The sequence below is a fragment of the Pollachius pollachius genome, assembly GCF_949987615.1.
Source record: "Pollachius pollachius genome assembly, chromosome: 4".
NCBI classification, from domain to species: domain Eukaryota; kingdom Metazoa; phylum Chordata; class Actinopteri; order Gadiformes; family Gadidae; genus Pollachius; species Pollachius pollachius.
The window spans coordinates 19,470,577-19,492,786 of NC_136937.1; the positions used below are offsets into that span (position 1 = coordinate 19,470,577).

At 42.2% G+C, this 22,210-nt stretch overlaps 1 pseudogene across 1 annotated transcript; it reads right to left on the reverse strand.

Annotated features, from left to right (window-relative positions):
* Positions 1-436: 436 nt before the first annotated feature.
* Positions 437-10,509, reverse strand: LOC307074213 (proteinase-activated receptor 2-like; annotated as a pseudogene). The gene is made up of 3 exons: positions 10,429-10,509; positions 9,367-9,514; positions 437-1,422 (listed from the first exon to the last, which is right to left on the reverse strand). The product of its transcript is annotated as a proteinase-activated receptor 2-like (transcript).
* Positions 10,510-22,210: the final 11,701 nt, after the last annotated feature.

Genomic DNA, 22,210 nt, shown 5'->3' on the forward strand with positions numbered 1-22,210 from the left:
AGTAATAATAGTACTTACAACATCAACAATAGTACTAACACAGCGATAATAGGTACTTAATTGTGTAGCATCTACAGTAGCTGCTATCATTGCTTTACACGGGGAATGGGTTAGCCTAGCGATTGTAATTCTTGCACTTGGTTCTATGAACATCTTTACTGTACCGACAGCGATATATTGTTTCACTTCTTATGACAAATGCACTTATTGTAACAAATGCACTTATTGTAAGTCGCTTTGGATAAAAGCGTCTGCTAAATGCCCTAAATGTAAATGTAAATGTAATAGTACTATCAACATTAATGATAGCACTAACAACAGTAATAATAGTGCTAACAACAGTAATTCTAGTACGAACAATGATAGTAATATAAGCAGTAATAATACTGCTCAGTAATAAAACGTGCGTTGCGGTGTGAGGCAGCACCCCCCGCGGTCAGCAGCTGCTGCTCTTGTTTTTCCGAGAGATGCCAGAGTTCTTGAGTGCACTGAAGGACAACGCATGCGCTCTGCCCTGCTGGCTGCGGCAGATGAGATGTGTTTCGTACGTGTTCGCGGAAGCCCTCCAAGATAAAGTAGTAGACAAAGGGGTTGATGCAGCTGTTGAGGCTGGCCAGGCACAGGGTGGTGATCTAGAAGCCGTAGCCGTTGTTGGTCCTCTGGGCCAGCAGGAGGCCGTAGTGGACCAGCAGCATGATGTTACTGGGACTGAAGCACACCAGGAACATGACCAGCACGGTGATGATCAGCAGCACCGCCTTGCGTCGCTTCTTGGCGATGGCCTCGTCCGTCATGGAGCTCCGCAGGGCTTTGAGCATCAGCACGTAGGCCACCACACACACCGCCGTCGGCACTACGAATCCCAGGATGCCCATGGTCAGGAAGTAGCCGGCCGCCAACTCCCTCTGGCTAAGATTGGTGACGTTGTGGCACGTAACGATGTCCATGTTGCTGACCCTCACCGTCTGGTCGTACAGGAAGAGGGGCGTGGTCAGGACCCAGACCGCCAGCCAGATCAACACGGAGACGGCCACGCTCACAGTGTTGTCCTTTCGTTGCCGGGACAATGACTGGATGACACCCCAGTAACGCTGAATGCTGATGCAGGCGATGAAGGCGGTGGAGCAGTACATGTTGGCGTAAAAGAACCCCACCAGGACCTTGCACAGACCCTCGCCGTAGATCCAGTTATTGCCGTTGAAGTGGTAGGCGATCTTCCGAGGGATCCAGATGACAAAGAGCAGGTCACACAGCACCAGGTTGGCCATGAAGATGGAGGACGGGTTCTTCTTCTTGGTCCGGCTGTGGTCAGCGGACTCTTCAAGACCGTTTCATCTCCGACGCTGATGCTCACACTTCTGACGCCAATGTTCACATTTGCATTCCTATTCACCTCTACGCCTGGAAAGCCTTGATCGTCGTCTGGGATCAAATACAAAGAAATTATTGCTGTGTCCAACTGAAAGTTCCACTTTAACACATGTCACACACATGTCTTTTGTTCTTCTAAGGTTTTATTCTTTCTTTCTTTCTTTCTTTCTTTCTTTCTTTCTTTCTTTCTTTCTTTCTTTCTTTCTCTCTTTCTTTTAGTTCTCTACAAACTTTGGGACCATACTCCTTCCACAATTTTTCACCTAAAGACTCTATTCTAATTTTAAAATGTTTAGATTAGCTTGGAATCTTGCGCTTCAATTCAAAACATTTTTATTTATTTTTTTACATTTTTACTTTTTAAATATAATTTCTTACATTGGAAGTCAATGGGAGGACGGGGGAGCCTTCCGCCCATTCTCTGACACTTCAAACTTCGTAACTTGGTCATTTTAAAAACGTTAACCTTCATTCAAACATTTACCAAATCAACACACTTGTATCTTCATGTATATCAACTAACTACTTCAAATCTCATAACTTGGTCATTTTAAAACCGTTAACCTTCATTCAAACATTTAACAAATCAACACACTTGTATCTTCATCTATATCAGACAGATTTTCGATATAATTTTTCAGATTCAGTTTAACTTTGTATATTTTCAGTTGGTCCCATTGACTTCCGTTGAGGCTAGAAAGTGAGGACGTTGTAGTAGATGACGCTCTAGCCCAAGGTGGATTTCACAAAAGCTAACCATTTTGGATGTCGTAGAGCCTAAACAACCTCAATATTTAACCAAACACAATGTCACACACACACACACACACACACACACACACACACACACACACACACACACACTCACAATCAGAACAGCTCAGCTATTCTATAATTTATCTCAAATGCATTCAAACTTAATCACTTCAGATATTTGTTTAACTCTTCACTTTATTTGTTCTCAACCATTTTAAATCGTTTAAATGTGTGCATGTTTACATTGTTTACTCCATTTAGACCCTGTTCAAACTCCTTCACTTGATTTTCAGCCATTTAACATTTCTTTACATCTTAAACTATGTGGCTTTAATAAAACATATTTTCAACCACACTTTGCACAAAAGCATTACCCACATTTTCTGCAGGAAATGCATTTTCTATTTGCATCTGTGACTTTAAGGATGAAATACAGGTTTTAGCAAGATCGTTTTCAGATCGCTCTTAAGTCAACAGATGGCAACAAAAGGTGTGTAGAATGGCCCATACCAGCGTTTCACAACATTATGGGGTCAGGCACATCAAAACACGGAAATGTAACACACACCAAGTTGTAGGAAATAATTATTTTTAAAAAAGCTTACGCACACGTAATATTTGTATTGGCATGAAGCAAGAAATGGCATTAAGTTACGGTCAACAGTATCTTAAACCGTTATATTTCACGAGAGACCTACTGAATGTCTTGTCGGGAACAATTTATAAATATTTATATAATCTTGGTCTGAATCCCTGCACAACACCTAATATAGACCTCTGAAGAATAAGTCCCACCTCTGAGGCTCCCGTTTCCCTCGGTCAAATGTCTATGGGAAATAACAGGGTGTTTTTGAATGATAGTACCTAACAAACTCTGTTGGAGGCAAAGAGGTAAAAGCTGCTTCACGTTGTGAACTACACACTTTTTCCATTTATTTTCCACTGGGGTTTTGGATTGTCGGTGCCGTTAAAGTAGTTAACTATTATGAAGAAGCATTACTGTTCTGATCAAGGTCATGCAAAATAAAGCTAATGAGAACACATCAGACTTCAACTCAACTCTGATTCTTCTATATTATAATTGAATTCATTATCTGTTTTTCTAATATTTTTACATTGTGTAAAATATATATCATCATATATATATTACTATTACTATCTATGAGCTACAATCTGCAATCAATCGAATATCTCAACAATATCTCAATAACAGCCAACAATCTCTTATCACGGTAAAACCAAAAAGTTTAGTCGTGGAGAAACGAGGCTGAACTGAAACTTAAACTGAAATCACGTGTGAAATGACCATCACGTTAGGTTTTGACTGGTTGCGAGCAAGGACATCTAATGGTGTTCTCCAGATGCCTCGGACACAAGCCTTCCGAGTTGCATTTGTGACATCATTTCCTGTCTCGTAGCATTTATAGCGTTCCCGTTAGTCTTTGTGATTGTGTCATGTAATTGTCATTGTTATTGTTAGCTACATTAGCCTCTTTAGCAAACCAGCTCGAAAACAAACAACACATCTTAAGGATCACCTAGTTTGCTACTTTTCTGGTCTTAATTAACTTATTAATGACTCCTATAGAGCAACCTGACACGAATCACAGCACAAAAAACTATGTAGATTTTCGGGAAACTCTTCCTCTCATCTGGGCGCTTTCAGCATTCTCTGTCAACACTCGGCTTCGTCCTTCTCCGCCCCCTCGACCCCTCCTGCCAACCCCACTCCGTTGTGATTGGTTAACTTCCGGAAGAGCATGTTGCAGCATAACCATTCATGGAAAATCCGGATTGTTCTATGTAGATGAATCCCGGAAATTTGAACAAGTGAATCGCAACCAGCGTCCATAGCGTTTAGCGCTCTGCACAGCCACCACAGATGGTCAGCAGGGACAGTGTTGGGAAAGTTCACTTTCTACGTGAACTAGTTCAAAGTTCAGTTCACAAATTTTAAAATGAACTAGTTCAGTTAAACGTTCATAAATCAAGATTTTGAACTAAGTTCACAGTTCCAAAAAATGAACTAGTTCATAGTTCTTTTTTTCAATATGTTGCTGTGAGCCATTCATTTTTCCTGGTATTTTGAACATTGAGCCCTTTTTGTGGTTTGTCTAGGATGAAATAGAGTGGTTGAATCAAGTATCGTAGCAAAATACAGTTTCTATCGTGTTTCCCATTGATTTCTGTTGGAAGACTCATTGCTCGTTGGCCCGAAACGGAAAGGACGTTTGGTTGTAGTCTTTTCGCTCGGTTCTAGCCCTACTGATGAGACGGAGAACTGAGCGAAAAGACTACAACCAAACGTGAACAGCCCCCCTTTCCATTTCCAGCCAACAAACAATGATTTTACGAGGTATTCTAGTCTGCTGAGCTATGAGCCAGAGAGCTAACGTTATGGATTGTACATATTTATAATTCAAAATTCGTCTCAGCCTTTATACCACAGATACTCTAGGGTCTATAGCATATAACCGCGTTGTCTGATTACAGTTTAATTCATTTTCCTCAATTTAACAGCTCTCGTTTTGAAGAATAATCACCGCGCCATACGTTTCAATGGGAATCGCGCCGGTCTATACTTTCAAAATAAAGTGTACATATTTATAATTTGAAATTCGTCCCAGCTTTTATACGACAGATACTATAGGGTCTATAGCATATAACCGCGTTTTCTGATTACAGTTTAATGTAACAGTAATCTGGCAACACTGCAACTGCAAATTAACCACACGGAGATTACCATGGCAACCGGTCAAACAAGGTGATCTGCGCGTGCAGCCACCGTATTGATGAACAAATAACCCCCATATTGAACGAAGTTAAACCAAGTGAGCGTGCTGTTCACAGACACCAGAATGAACGAGTTCACAGTAACGTTCATCAGGCAGTAATACAGTATGTTCAGTTCACGTTCGCCCAAAATATGAATGAGTTCATGACCTATCGTTCAATGAACGCGTTCAGGCACAACACAGAGCAGGGAATACGTCTAAATGCATGTACGTCGTTATTTGACTCTTTAGTATGGTTAAACATGACTATAAATTATTATAACAACGTTTATAGGTCATAAAAGTCGAAAAAGCATATTAGGTGCTCTTTAACATTGTATTGCGCGCGCAGCAACACCATGCAATGCATAAATTGGTAACCGGAATAAAGTAGCAAGGTAATCAAGTGTGTAAGAGCATTTCAACTCGACATTAAAATGACGAAGAAAATAAATATCTTCATGGGCGCAGCCATTTTTTTCTGTTGAGTCGCCTCACTGAACTCGGTAAAATTCCAAGGGGGACCGACCAAACTGGGGCGTGCTTCCATGAAATGCCGCAAGAAAGCTGGGAGATTTCCCTAACCCTAACTCGGAAGGCTGGTGTCCGAGGCAACTGGAACACACCATAACTCCATCTTCCCTAACAAGTATGAAGTATGAAGTCTGCGCAGATCGGCACTAGCTCCCGGTTAGCATTCAGGGTTGCCAACTTTGGGACTTTGGCTGGAGTGAGACTCTGCAAAATGTCAGTGCGCGCATGTGCGTGCGCCGAAGAATTTTGATATCCCTAAACCTCATTTTTACAAAACAGTCCTTGTTTGCTTATTATAAATTGTTGACATAGGATATTGAAAATGTGTGATATTTTTTAATCGTGCATTTATGACACATTGCCGTCGATGGAAATTATGGGGAAAACATTTTTGCGATGACGGCATGACATCTTATGACGCTCTGATGATTCTACTTCCGTTCGTCAACTGGGGCCAGATTTTGATAACAGAGTTGCCCAGTTGGTGACGTATGTTTTAATAGTGACGTGCATGAACTTGGCGGAACATGAAAGTTTTACTTAATATAAAATCATCAACCATCATATCACATATTTAACGATTGATTGACTTTGTAACCGTCTGTTGGCATCGACTTTTCTCAGTTTTAAACGTTGTGTACTGGTAAACCTTAAAAACTTAAAGCATTCAACATCAGCTTACAGAATAGGTACCAGAGGGGTATTCCACAAAGCCGGTTTCATCACATAACCGGGTAAGTTAACCCAGGGTTTGCGGTAACCCTAGGTTTTTCATTCCAAAATGAACATGGTATGTAAGTTACTATAGAAACGTATGCTCTGAATCAAACCTGGTCGGAGCAGGTTTTGCGCAGGTTAAGTTTGAAAGATAACCCGGTTTTGCTCAGGGTTACGCTCACATTCACCGTAGCTTTTACGTGTTCACAATGGCATGCCCTTTTGAAGAGAGGCCTGTTGATATCGGAGTGCAAATAATTTGTGCAATTCACAGAGAGAGATTAATTAGACCACAGCTCAACATATTTTCCTTTCTGGAGGACTTTTTGCTGAAGAGATATCGTTTTTCACATGATTCTTTGATATATTTAAATAGCCTTCTACAACCCTACATTGCAAATGTTACCAATCGTGGATCTGCCATCAGTTCACTACAAACAATTAGCTCTCCGTTTTTTTGCGATGGGTAGCTTTTTATACAGTGTAGGAGATGCTGAGCACATAGGCAAAGCTTTGGTCTGCTGCTCAGTGCATAAAGTCTGTCTTGCGCTGAAGCGGTTGTTGCGTAACTTCATCGTTTTTCCAGGCCATAAACCCACGAGACGTATTAAAATGGAGTTTCACCAACTTGCGGGTCAGCATTATCTATTTTAGGTGTTCCCAAATGGCAAAGAAATTATCCTTGTTGGTGACTTTTCATCTTGGTGTTATATTTCAGGATTTCCAAAGGTAATTGGGTACATTGATGGCACACAAGTGCCCATAACGGCCCCATCTATAAATGAGGCTGATTATGTGAACAGGAAAGGCTATCACAGTATACATTTTCAGGTAAGTATACGCAGCCTATATTGGCTATTTCCAATATCTCCATGATGGTTTGTTAATCGCTGTCGATCTTTTATTTTTATCATTACTAGGGCTCAGTCTGATTTCATTGCTCATTGCTCAACCCTACCCCTCATTGCTCAACCCTAACCCTAACCTTAACTTTTAAGCCAACCCCCTACCCCTACCCTTCTTTCCCTACCAAATGGGACAACCCTACTCTGTGACGTCATCGCTAGTCCCTACCATGTGACATCATCATTAGTCGTCGACGGCGGGTATGTAAACAGATGCAACGAGATTGTTGCCGGTTCACAATGCCTTCTTCAGCTGCAGTGTTTTCTCTAGCTTGGGTGTTAAACATTTTTTTGAGGTTGAGGTTGCAAGACAAGCGGAGCAATCTTAGAAGAAGAGTTTTTCAAAAACGTATTTGACGCATGGGAATGCTGGTGGATCGGTTTGAGGTATGTAGAACAGACTGTGAAACAAGTTTAGTTGTAGTTATCCTAGCCACAACATGCTAAATACTAACGTCAATTTCTTGGATCAACCTCTTTGTAATACACGCAATGTAAAAAAAAAACGACTGTCTGAATAGCAACAGTTGCATTGGATGTAACTAATAATGCGTTTGTGCTTCCCCACTCCCAAAACGATTTCCAAACGATTTGGATCATTTGGGGATGGGGAAGGAAGCGTCATGTATAGCTGGAATTTTTTCCCCCACAGTTGCAAGACGTAAAAACTCCTTCCGATTCAAAGTAAATGATGTGAACTTATTTCCTTTTCTAGACCAAGGGTCCGACGTACTGCAAGCTGTATCCGAACGTGCCCATACTGCAGTTGTGGTTCAACGTTGAGCTTGAGCTGAAGTGAGACTTCCGCCTCAGCAGACGAGCCATGCATGATCTGCAGAGGCTTCTACGGAGGGGCCAGGACCATGGTTGGGGTCATGAACTCTAAGTCCTCATCTATGTGTACTGGCTGGCTCATGGACTTTCGTATCGGGTTGTATCCAGCGTGTTCAATGTGCCAAGATCCACAGTCCATCAGATCATCCACAGAGTAGCACACAGCATATGGATCAACCTGAAGCGAACCATCTGTTTCCCACACACAGGAGAGCTTCAGGCAGTTGGGCGAGGATTTGCCCAGATTTCAGGGAGCCCTGCCTTCGGCAATGTTGTGGGAGCAATAGATGGCTGCCACATCAGGATCAAACCCCCTCTACTGCACAGAATCAACTATTTGAATTACAAAGGGTTCTTTTCGTTAAACATGCAGGCCATATGTAATTCTGATGGTCGATTTCTTGATATTTTTGTTGGCTACCCGGGGTCAGTTCATGACACCAGAATAATGAAAAACAGCAGTTTTTACACAGCAAAACGGTACCCTCCCCATGGTTAAATTCTTCTGGGTGATGGTGGTTATCCCTGTTTAAATACGCCCACCTGCATAATAACCCCGTACAAGGAGCCCGTTCGTGGAGAGGTACAGGGGCGTTTTAACTGCTACCATCCAAGGGGGCGCAGCATCATTGAACGGGCGTTCGGAATGATGAAGACCCGATGGAGGTCGACGCTTTTCCGAGCCCTGGAGGTTCGGCCGTCTTTTGCACCACTTGTTAATGCGTCCTGTGCCTTTCTCCACAATTTGTGCCTTGAAAATGGCGACATGCTAGAGCCAGATGCGGATGCTCAACACGAAATGCTTGACCTCCAACCTCCCCGTGACCCCCTAAGCAGATAATCAGACACCTGGTAACGCTAAAAGGGACAGACTGGCTGCCATTGTCTGCTGGTATTAGATAATCAATTACAATTAGGGCATTTAGCAGACGCTTTTATCCAAAGTGACTTACATCGGTTAATACACACATTGACACACCAACAGAAGAGTCAACCATGCAAGGCGACAGCCAGCTCGTCAGGAGCAGTTAGGGTGTCTTGCTCAGGGACACATCAACATTCAGCTAGGAGGCGCTGGTGTTCGAACTAGGAACCTTTCAGTTACAAGACAACTGCTCTGTCTCCTGAGCTAAGGGAGGGACCGGAATCGGTTAAGAACAAGAACACTTTAAAGAAGGAACACTTTATTTACAGTATAAACGCTGAACCAAAAAAAACACACACACACACACACAGGTTCAACCAATCACATCTTCTCCACCATTCTCGCAAAAATTGAGAGAAACCGGTCTGTTTTCGCCTCCGATTGTTTGTGGCGCTCCTCCAATTTGGCCTCGCTCTCATCATGCCTCGCTTGCTCCTTGGCACTCTCCTTCATGAAGAAGCTCATGAGGGGATGAATTACACGGCGCCTTTTCCTTGGGGTTTCAGGGCTTGGGGGGCTTAAGGCATATGCTGCCGTGGGGTGTTGGTGCCTGGGGAGGAGGTGTCTGCGGTGCTGGAAGAGGTGTCTGCGGTGCTGGAAGAGGTGCCTGCGGTGGTGGAGCCTGCAATTGGGGAGGAGGTGGTGGAGGTGCGTGAGGGAGAGATGGCGGGGGTGGTGGCAGCGGACACAACGATGCCCTGAAAGAAAACAAAACAAATAAGAAATTAGGAATTATATGCCAGAACTGGGTGATATGGCCATATGTTATGTACAATATATAATAACTATGTACACAATATAGTACTGCCAAAAAATACATTGATTAACCATGTATTATTGTGGATAAAAACCCACAATCTAATATTCTAATATGAGCGGTCGAGAAGGACTAGGTTTGAAATTACCAGTTGTATATAAAGTAACAAAACCTGAGTTGAGTGCAAAGAACCAATGGGCCTTGATACCGGACACCTCTTGTGTTTCCCACTACCATTCCACATTTACTTAGGTAAATGACGTAAACATTACAATAAATGAGGCACCCGCAGGAGGGCCCTTTGTCTTTCACAAAGCCGTTCTCGTCCAGACACCCCTGTTAAGTGGACCCTTAAACGTAGTCCGTTTCACCTTTTGAAAGTCAAATGATGTGATTGAGAGACATGTAAATGAACCTCAGGATGCAGGCAATTGTTGTCCGTGCCTTCAAGGAGGCCAGATAAGTGTTTAACGTTTGGCTGTATTGCAACAATATTTTCCTTATATACTTTACTTTTATATCTTAGTAAACTGAGAAGTAGACTGAGGTCATTGAACATAGAGGGATAACTGTCTCTTTGGTCTCTTGTCACCCTAGTGATGTCTGATGTAATCAATAAATAAGGTCCTCATAGCAGAGGACTATCAGGAGGGGTTATGAATGACAAAGGGAATCCCTGTGAACAGAGCCCTTTGTCAACAAAGCTTCTTTCCACACTGGTATCAAACATCTGGGCAAGATGCTATTTAAAGGCTCAATAATTTTCTCCCATGGTATCCATTATCATACAATTTCATGCTACATTGCATTTTGCCTTACTTGGCAAATGTGATTGTAGCTAATATGATAATGTACCATTGTTGTGGGATCCTCACTGAATGAGGCCACAACCACCACAGGGTCTATGGAGGACCTGGACCCCAACAGCTCATGCATGTTATCAAAGAACTGCCATGAGGCAGCAGTCACCTCTCCCCATCTGTCCCGGATCCTGTTTTGGGAGTCTTCAGGTCCTGCAACAAAGATAAACCACTAGTTTATTGTGATTGAAAAAAAAGGTTTAGGTCATGGTCATGGTCAAATTAACTTATGCATCTCCTCAAAACAATTAGACAATTACCTTGTAGCGTTTCTTGAGGTTCTCCCATTTCTTGGGAGGCCTGCTGTGGGGTTAGACATCCCTCCAGGCCCAGTTATTTTACAAATTGCCTGTGTCATAAAAAAAGTTAAGGGTTAGTTATATTAACAAAATGAAAAAACAAAACACTGTTGTATGCAGCAAAGCAAATTTAGGAGGAGTCCCTGGAATTATAAATGGATATCACGTGATCAGTTTAAACATTCAATCAAATGGGCGAATGGGACATGAAAATATGTCCAGTGTTTACATGAACTATCCATGTTGCAAAGATCGCGAGCTAGTAACTAGTAACTTGCGATTAGCGCATGACAATTCAACCCACGGTACTAAGAGTTTGTCCGTAACGGTCATGCAATGTAATTGTTGCATGCGCTCATCCACAATATTGCCACTCTGCGCAAAGAGATGCCTCCCCCTTTGACCCGTTCCTCGAGGAGGAACACATTCCGCAAATGGATGTAAGGGCTGGACAAAGGATGCAAGACCACATTTGCAGAAATCATTTAAATAAAAAACACACCAAACACTGTTTTCATCCATCATTTTTATTCTTTATTTGCTGAGGGGTGAAAAAGAATATAATTAGTACATTGAATAGCAATATCATGTCCACTTTGAATTTCTGCCCAACCTCCCTTTTTACCTCTATCAGCAGCTTTGTGTACTCCAAATCAGGAATAGTGATTTCCCGCTGAAGATGGACACGGTATAATTCTTTAGTCGTCATCTGAAATAGAGGAAAATATTGTTTTAACATTCAAGTGACATACTTGGCCAATAAAGTAAGTGAGTAGCCTAGGAATATGTCTTACGTGCTCATATTGCGACCTTGATGTACCCGCCGCTTCCTCAACTACAGTCTGTTAAGAGACAAGTGAGTTTGAAAACTCACAAAAGGGATTACGGTAATAACAGACATTTTATTAAAAGTGATTTTATAATCTAGAAATAATATTCGGCAATATTTAAAATTAGACTACATAAGTACGATAAAATGTTATCCAAATTTCTAATTCATGTTATCCAGAGTGAAAAATAAGGGGTTTAAAAAAATAAAAGGTGTGTGAGCCTGTTCTCATGTGTGTGTCAGGGCCACCGAGGTAAGGGAGAATCCTCCCCTACTCAGAGTGATGGAATTCACAAGGGGGTACTAAAAGCATACTTCAGATAAAACAATAAGGTCAATTAGAAAATGGAAATAATGTATCGATTCGATTTTGACCAACAAAAAACTAGAACATCAAATGCCAGCAATGGGTAGAATAAAAGAAGATTAGGTCATCCAATTTAAATAGTTAGTGTAGGACAATCGGGTAGAATTATGAAGGGAATTGTGATTATGAATAACAGTTAACACAGAAGTGAGACGCCTAATATTGAAAATGCAAGTTTAATATTGTGATTTTTGTTTTCTTTTACATCTCCTTAGTTAAGGACAACAGGTTGATTAACGCTACATCTGCTGGGAAGGGATCCTACATAATAGGTTCTCAATTTACATTCAGAAGTAGAAGGTTTACCTTTCAAATGCCACTACTACTGTAACGTGAGCGTTTGGCTGAACCCAAGTGCACAGACTGGCGAAGAGCATGGAACAGTGTCAATCGTTTATTCGGATTCAGGATCGGCAGGCAGAATAGTCAGACAGGCGGGATCAGGAGCAGGCAGGATAGTCAGACAGGCGGGGATCAGGAGCAGGCAGGAGAGTCAGACAGGCGGGGATCAGGAGCAGGCAGGATAGTCGGACAGGCGGGGATTAGGAACCGGCAGAATAGTCAGACAGGCGGGGGTCAGGAGCAGGCAGGATAGTCAGACAGGCGGGGATCAGGAGCAGGCAGGATAGTCAGACAGGCGAGGATCAGAGAGCAGGCAGGATAGGTGGTAGGTCAGGATTCGAATCGCGGGAAAGTGAAACACAAGAGACAATCTGGCAAGGAATGTTTGGGAGGAAAGGACTGATATAGGGGAAACACAGGTGAAGGTGGTTGGGTTAATTGGGAGTGATCAGGGTGGCAGGCAGGTGAATGGGAAAACCAGGGGCGGATCATAACAACTACAGCTGCAACACTTTTATAAAATGTGAGCATTTGATAATATGATATTTTTAACTCTTAAATTATTTTTAAGTAATAAATTACCTTTGGATTCACCCCATCATACGCTCCCTCACACACAAAGGGTAATCGCCCTGGTGTGTTTCCATTACGCACACACTTGGCTGCATGGGTAACTGGGACTGAAGAGTCTGTCTCCATCCCTCCACTTTGCAATCTATACTACCTTATGGGTGGGGATTGATTGTATCCCTGGCACGGCATCCTGCAATAAGCCAATATGGAAGGGTGGTTAGCCAACGACGGGCAAGATCCCACCTTGAAACCCGGGACAACCTAAGGCAGGCACAGTCACGATTACTTGACAGAGTCACTGTGAGCACTTGCTCACTTGATCAAGAAGTGAGGAGCTGCAACCATTATAGGAAGAGCCGGTTGGTGAAAGGTGGAGGAGGAACAGGAGTCAGATATGTCAGCTCTAGCAGTGGAAGTGGTGGACTTGGGACGGGGCATGTCGCGTTTTCGTTTATTTAACCATCAAGGTTTATAGGCCTACTGACGCATGTAACGTTTTCGGTTTAGTGCATGACTTTGGGAACAGCGTGGTTTTAAGGCGGCTGATGGTAAATCCACCAATATCGACCTTTGGTTTTGGATATACTGGCTTCGATTTCTCTTCCCAATTGAGGTAAGGCACTTCAACGTTGGTTGCACCAACAGCGTTGTTAGGTTTGCTTATCATTTAATGCACACAGCATTGGCCATGCGCAAGGAGGGAAGTAGTGTGAAAATAAATCAAGTGGATACTGTAATCAAACCTTTTGACTAGAGAGGTCATGCCAAGGTTTGAAATTAGCTCAGAATATGAAATGGGACGCTCAAAACAAAAATCAACAAAATTTGGGCAAACACTAAATTGAACTGGATTGATGCAGTACCACTGGCACTAATGAGTTATCACATGCAAGCGAACAGAACGACGAATCTAACCCCGCATGAAATGCTTACGGGTTGACCCAAGCCTTCACCTATCATTCGAGGGCCCCATAAGGGACTTCCATTAGAGTAATTAGAAATAGAATTAAGTAAAATATGTTTGAACAACTAACTGCTGTACATCAGTTTACATTCCAACAGAAGAAACACAAAGTTCCAGAGTTGGAGGAGGAACCACCAAGAGGGGTGGAGCCAGGTGACCAGGTGTACCTAAGGGTGTTCAGGAGGAAGTGGAACCAGCCCAGGAGAGAAGGACCATACAAAGTCACCAACGCAACACCAACAGCCATTGCGGTGGAAGGAAGTGGCACGTGGTATCACCTCAACCACTGCACAAAAGCCTCTAAACCCAGGATAAGGGAAAAGCATGAGGAGGAGCCAGATGCAGATATGCCCGGGGCTGATCAACTACCCCAGGACCAGACCCAGCCGAGCCAGGAGCCACAGCCACACGATGATGCTGAAAATGGCGAGCCTGCTCCTGTTCCTCTACGGGTTGGGCCAGATTCCACTGGCTCAAGGACAGATCCCGAGGAAGGATGAAACTACGGAGACAACACAGACCTGAAATAGCCAGGAATCAGAGCCTGGTACTGAAGGAAGCGTAAGAGAAACACAGGACAATCCAGCCCGACACATTCAGGAATAGTTAAAAAGGAAGAGAGGATAGTCTTATATGCTCAGATACCACCGTAAAACAGAGTTAATGAACAAATTATGTTTACTGTTATGTCAGGTAACCAATCGTTATGTGCATTAACTTTCCACCGAAAGTATAAACTAGCTTGGAGGAAAAGTCAGTGTAAAGTGTATATTCAGCCAAAACCAATGAAATGGTGTATGACAGTAAAATCACAAAAAACATGGGACTGCAACAGCGAGTACAAATTACAAATAAAAGGATATCAGCTTCTTAAAAGAGTGTCAGAAAGAACATTCAACTTTACACTAGAAGCAGAAGTCCCTTGTATAATCAAAAATCAACCTGGTAAGGTCGTTGAATTTGACCAAAGTAAGTCAGGAAAAACTTCAGATAATGGCAAAGTAAATATAACCACAGCCACCGATAAAGTAGATCAAGCTCCAGTTAGAGATATTGCGTAAGATTCAATTGTAACCGCTAATAGATTAAATTTGACTTTAGATGCAGGTAAGATTAATGAAACTTCTGATGTCAGGGATTAAGCACAACCTTCAATCACTAATGTAACTTCTATTAGAGAAGAAACAACAATACTAGCAATCACTAATGTAACTTCTATTAGAGAAGAAACAACAATACTAGCAATCACTAATGTAACTTATATTAGAGAAGAAACAACAATACTAGCAATCACTAATGTAACTCCCATTAGAGAAGAAACAACAATCATGAGTGAGCCAATAAACACACTAGCAAAAAATGGTACAGCAGCTACTGTTCAGAGTAAGATAAAACCGACAGCAATGCTAGCAGAAGTAGAGGTGACCCCAACAATGAAACCAAAAGAGAATAACATAGAAACACTGGCAACTGCAATATCAATGGTCAATTACCTATATACCCTAAAACAGTATAACCCTGGCCCCTATGGACGCATTAGAACAACAGACCAGTTGTTAAGACAAGAAAAAGAAAATAGTTGGTATAAATGGGTGGAATTCACTGGAAAACAGATAGAGGCAGATAACTGTTATTTATGTAGTAAAAGTCGTCAGAATGCATTGTAAGCAATAAATACTAAATATGATTGGGAATTATGCAGAGAAGAGTGGAGACAGCAATTCAATAATCAACGGGTCAATACAAATGAAACACGAACAGAAGGTACTGCGTCCCCATATCAGGATAAGCACTTTGTGTGTTCAATTCAATGTTTACTGTACTTAGGATCGAGTGATTACAACATATATTATGAAGATAAATGGGACGAAACCCTATGAACAAAATTATGAAAAGATGTCGAGAAATGGACATAACTCTATCAAAAGCAAGAGGTGAAGTGACACTGCCAATAGGAACAAATTTCCATATAGGGGAGGGATTAGAATGTTACCAAAATGACAAAGGCAAAATAGACAAGCCTTGGATTGGCTTTTAGCAGAGAGGGGAGGAGTTTGTACTCTTATAGGTGGAATGTGTTGAACCTACATCCCAAATAACACTGCTCCAGGTCGATCATTCACACTCGCGATGAACAACCTAAAACGTCTAAGAAAGGACGTAAAGGATAATGTAGGCCATGACCAGGGTATGTTTGTTGGCTGGAAACAAGGTTTGGTATGTGGGGAATGGTGCTAGCCAAAATAGGTATAGTGCTCTTGATAGTATTAACAGTTATAGGATTGATTTTCTGCTGTTGTATTCCCATAGTCAGATCTGTGATAGCATCCAGGCTCTCTAAGGACATGGCCCTCATGGTAACTAGCATAGATGAGTCAAAAGATTGGGAGCGGAAGCTCTATGGGGAAATAGATCAGAATGAAGCTGGAGAGGAGAGCGGACTGTGATAATCGGACACCAGGAGGAGATCTTAGGTCATACTGGTGACCTCTCCATGTGAGCCGTGCCCTTGACAAGAAAGGGATGAACATTGGACTCATGGGCTCCAGGGCCTGATGACGGCGAACAGGAGCAACGACTACACCAATGTCCAAAACCCCCCACATGCACACGTTACACCAATACATGAGGATCACGGGAATAATTCACTCTATGTACGTTTGAAGAAAAGTTACGATTATTAAGTATATTATTATGTCACATATTTCTGAAATGTATGCTGAATATATGATGTTATGATTACTATGTGGGAATTTTAGGTAAACATTTGATATAATTGCATGTTGAATGTGGAACATTGTGTTGTTATGATTTGACAGGTTTTATGATTTTATATGAACGAATTGCAGGGATCAAAATGCTATAATAATGTAGTACATTTGGTAATCTTTTTTACCTAAAACACAGTTTGAAATCCCTGAGAATTTTGCAGGTTGAAAGCCCTGATCAAGTTTAAAGGTTTTTTCTGATAACAAAATGTAGTGCTAATCTGGTCTAAAGGCCTGGCACGTAGTCTTATGGATCACTTAATAAGGAAGGGAACGTGTGATAGTTTAAGTAAAAAGGGAAATATTACTACTTTCTTTTTTGTCAGTCCCAAAAGGGACGATATATAGAAGAAATTAACCATTATTTTTTATGGCAAACTATGAGTATTATCAGGCCTATATATCATATAGATACATTAATAGTGGAAAGCAGCTAAATCACCTCTGAATTCATAGGAGAGACTTGACACGGCGCCAGAGAGTTTGGGGTCAAGGTGTACTGACGTCAACTTAAAGTTAAGACGAGCTGCAGATGTTGACAATATATCACAAATGAATGCATGGATGACCGGCCTTAACATTAAAGGAGAACGAGTATGCATTCTGTGGGTGGGCATACCATATGGGGAATAGCTTGGTTTGTGAGAATAAAAAGACAGGGATCTTATGATCGGCAGTGCTTCGCCAACTACTCAGCCTTGTTGTTGCTTGTTCAACAATAAAGTCTTATGTCATACTTGCTCCGGACTCCTCGATTCCTCATACTCTCTTAGTTAGTTGAAGTTATAGAATTTGGTTATTTTCTACCACACCTCCTGTCATACAAAGAGCAATTCTATGCCTATTGGCTGACTAGTTTGAGATGCGCTTACAACAGAAATGATAAAAAATAGGCCTACCGGACTTACAGAAACTGGAGGATGTTCAGTCGTAGCCGGCTCCATTAAAAGCAATACTCCATCTTGATCTGTGAAGTTGATTAATTAGTCACATTTTGGAATTGAGCCACATATACAGCAGGCATACAACAATCGTTGGGTTTTCTACCCAGTTACAAAATAACATTTGGAACATTTGCGCTGTGACACGCACACGGTTTGCATGTGTTCAAAGACATACAAAAATTAAAATACAGAAAACCTACATTCAACCAGTGGGTTGACGGTGGATGGAGATGGCCCCGGACTCTCTGAGGAGGTACCTCCAGGTACCGCCTCCATGCCAGGGCACCCTGTATTAATGCTCACAGCCAGCTCCTCGACCGGGGTGAAGGTAATTGGAGGGCCAGATCCAGTCTGCCAACTGTCGGCCATCTTACGATTGGCTTTAAAAAAAAAAGTGGCTATTTAAATGCAGGAGGAGTGACAAATAGGACTATGATATGACAATTTAAATGCCGGTAGGACGATGGTGGGAAAAGCTTACCAGTTTTTACAACGTTTTTGTATTTCATTTTTACTTGTTCCAATGATCGTTTGAGGGCCGTCGGATTACATCTTTGTAGATAACAGATTATGTAATGTTAAGGAAGCTTAACTGAGATAGGCAATGAATAGATTCATAGTTCAAATATTAAGGATAGCACTTTTGCCATGACACTTACGAATTTACGCAGTCAGCTATCCTCTGCCAGGCTTTATTTTTCTGTATGGCACATGCTTTAGTGTTACCTTTCCTCATTATCACTACCTTTTCCTCATCGTAACTCCCCAGGAGAACCTGGAGGTCGAGATCGGTGAAATATGCGGCCCATTTCGCCATTTTGATCAGTATTCCCATGATCCATACATCACGTCATTATAGGTTTGCCGTGAACATGCACAACCCTGTGTTAACCAACCCCGTGTTGATTGAACTAATGCATAACCGGTGCTGTGGAACCGACAGCTCTGGGTTAGTCGGTACAGGATCAATCAACCTAGAGTTCAGCATTAAGTGTTTGTTAAACCTCAGTTCGTGGAATACCCCTCAGGCTTTACAACAACACCTAGGAGGGGATCAATGTGAAGTAGAGAGGGATTTTGAGGTAATGCGGAAAGCGTACACAGAGGTTGCAGAAACTGTTTTAGGTAATCCCCGGAAGAAGAAACCATGGATTAGCGAGGAATCATGGCAGCTAGTCGATCAACGGGAAGCTACCAATAAGAAGATCTTAAGTAGTTTAGAAAGGGTGAAGACACAACTAAGGGCAAAATATGTAGAGAAGAACAGAGAGGTCAAAAGGAGTATCAAGGCAGACATGAGGAGATGGCTAGATAACGTTGCAAGTCAAGCTGAAGAGGCTGCACGAGGTCAGCACATGAAGACACTGTATGGACTGAGAAAGTCTTTATGCAATGACAAACCAAGACAAAGTGCAGCAGTGATGGATAAGAACGGAAACCTCAGTAAGAAGAAGGATGTACTGGACAGATGGACAGAACACTTTAAAGTAGTACTGAACAGGGAAACGCCAGGGAATCCGATAACCATCACAGACGAAGTAGGATTTGACTTAGAAGATGAAATTCAGGAGATAGCAGTGAACGAACCAACTCTGGGTGAGGTAAAAGAGGCAGTTAAAAAGTTGAAGAGCGGGAAAGCACCTGGCATTGATAACATCACAGCGGAATTATTGAAGACAAACGTGGAGTTTTTGCCAAGGAAAATACAGGAGTTGCTGTCGAAGGTGTGGAAGTTTGAGGCTATCCCAGAAGCTTGGAAAAGAGGGGTGATCATAAAGCTGCCGAAGAAAGGCAACCTAAAAGATTGTAAGAACTCAAGAGGCATAACACTGCTGCCTGTCTTTGGGAAGATACTGGGACAAATTGTCATTGACAGAGTGAGATATGGAGTTGACAAGAGACTGAGGAAGGAGCAGGCGGGCTATAGGCACGGAAGAGGAACAACAGATCAAGTCTTTATACTGAGAAACATCATAGAACAGGTAAACAAGTGGCAAGCAACCCTATATGTGAACCAAGACAAAACCATCAGATTGGATGAGGCAGCCAAACGGGTAGGGCTTAGAATCAACCTTGGAAAGATAAAATTCTTAAGAACCAATGCGAAAAAGGAGACAAGAATAAACATAAACATTAATTGGCAGGTAATCGAGGAGGTGGAAGAATTCCCGTATCTTGGAGCAAAAGTTAGCAAAGAGGCGGCGGAATGAAAGTCTTACAGAACAGGCTTTCAAAGGCAAGGGGGACCTTTGTCAGACTAAAGAGAATTTGGAACTCAAACAGCATCTGGAGGAGAACTAAGCTAATACTGTACAAGACCTTGGTGTTACCTGTCTTGCTGTATGGATGCGAGACCTGGAAAATTAATAAAGGTGATGACAAATTAGTCGATGTATTCAGTGTTTCCCATGCATAGACTAATGTGTGGTGCAGCGCCACAGAATCAACACAGAGCGCCACAATTTGATTCCACTTCTTTTTTTTTTTTTGATTTTTAAATATAAATATCGTTCCGTTCATTCATCTCCTCATAGCACTCTTTCTCCCTGACATTCTCATTCGCACACGCATACGCACATGAACACGCACACACAGAGACAATCGCGCATTCATGCCAGCGGTGCGCGGGAACACTTATCGCCCGCTCCTCCTCTCAACGCGCCTATCAAAGGAAAACCCGAAGCAGCCGGATATTTGGTACAGAGAAGACGGTCGGCGACCGTTTTACCAAACTGAAGCAGGGGCTGGAGAGCAATGCATTTCTTTCTGTTTACGATCCGCTTTTACTGGAGACAATCACCAAGATGGCCTTTCCCCCTGGTGCGCTATTGGCTGGTTTAACACAATGACGACAAGGGAATCGATTTTTGCGATCAAAGCGATCGTTGGTCTGATTGGTTTAAGGACTATTATTAGTCCTTAAACCTTATTAGTCGTCCGTCCCCCCCCCCCCCCCCCACACTCCCGTCGCCCCCCCTCAGGGCTCCTGAATCTTGCCCCACTCCGGCCCTGGCACCACGCTTTCTGTCCGTGGTAAACACTGGTATTCAATAACAAGCGCCTGCGCAGAATTCTCCGTGTCCAATGGCAAGATCATATCAGGACTGAGGCCCTGCTTAAGTGAGCTGAGATGAAGGCAATGTGGCAAAGACGTGGGCACCGGAAGGGAAAAGAAGAAGAGGAAGACCTAGGACAAACTGGAGAAAGAGAGGAGAAATGGTGGCTGGGGCTCATGGGATGAGGTGCGAGTTGCAGCAGCGGACCAAGAGAAATGTAAAGGTTCTGTAAAGGCCCTATGTGTCACGAGGCACTTGGAGGACAGGTAACAGGTAACTGGTAAACCAGCTCTAGATAAGAGCAAGTATAGCCTTCCATACAGTGGCAATACAATATGCTTCCCATAGCAAAAGGATAGAAGGCTACAAGGAAATGAAGGCATTCAAACTTGAAACTGATCCTACTAAGTTCTGTTTAGTTCTGACAGTTTTTTATCGGATAAAAAAAAAAGAACTTTTGACTTCCGAAGAGGCGTCTCGTTATCACCAGGACCATGAATGCGCCTATAATCATGCATTGGCATAGGAACACAGCTGTATAGACCTACTGGCACCTGCTGCCATAGATATGTACTTAACCAAGACCTCAGAATTTATTCCCAGTCTTACCCAGAAAGAAGGAATTTAACAGAAGGTAACAGTGTGTCATGTCCTTTTAATTAGTTAAGTAATTTGGTTATTAGTTGATAGCCTAGACTACATTAAGAAACCTTGTAATTTTGTTGTGAGGAGGGCTGTCAAACCATGAGAAAACCTTTAGGGACTATATTGCGAGAATAGGTTACTTGGACACCGCTCATTGCCAAACGTGACTTTATTTAGCCTAATGACAGATATTGAAAAGTAACAACATGGAATTAATGTTAAATCATAATTAAAATAATATAGGCTAATTAAAATATTTTGAACTGTAACATATCCTCTCGATTATGTAGCCTATAGAAGCCAAGAGATTCAGTAAAGTAACGCCTATATTGACTTGTTCTTGCCGTGCTTAGCTCGAAAGGCACTTGTAATATTAATAATATGTAGACTAAGTAAGACCGAACTAACAAGTTCTGGTTGAATTCCAACAAGGTCCACACTCCACACAGTGAGGCAGATAGGCAGTAGACAGGAAGGAGGGAAGGAGAGTTTTTGGATCCTGCCATTTTAGAGAAGGTCTCTGAAAAGCTCTTTGAGGTATATTTTCTCTCTTCATCATCTTGTGCAGATGTTGGGAATCACATGAAAATGCACATTAGATATTCTTGTTTATTTTGATACCCTGGCCATAATTTTAGGTTGAGTATTGAGCAGTAGGCCTACATGCTCTTATAAGTAAATGAAACCAAATAGCGGAGTATCCGCATTAATTGCGTTAAAATAACAACAGCAATAAAACAAATGTAACGTTGTTATTTTAAAATGATAGCACTAGTTTGAGGCATTTATTTGCGCTCTCAGACCTTAACCAAGACTTTATTTGCTTCTTCCCAAACACGCGTCTTTCACTCAACACTTTTCACACACAACTAATAGACGCAAGGGAGCGGCGAATCAACAGAGAAAGGTGCGCGGAGGACGTCGTAGATCAGCCTGCACTGCAGTCAATGCAGTCGGTCTGAATAGATAGATAAATAGATGGATAGATAG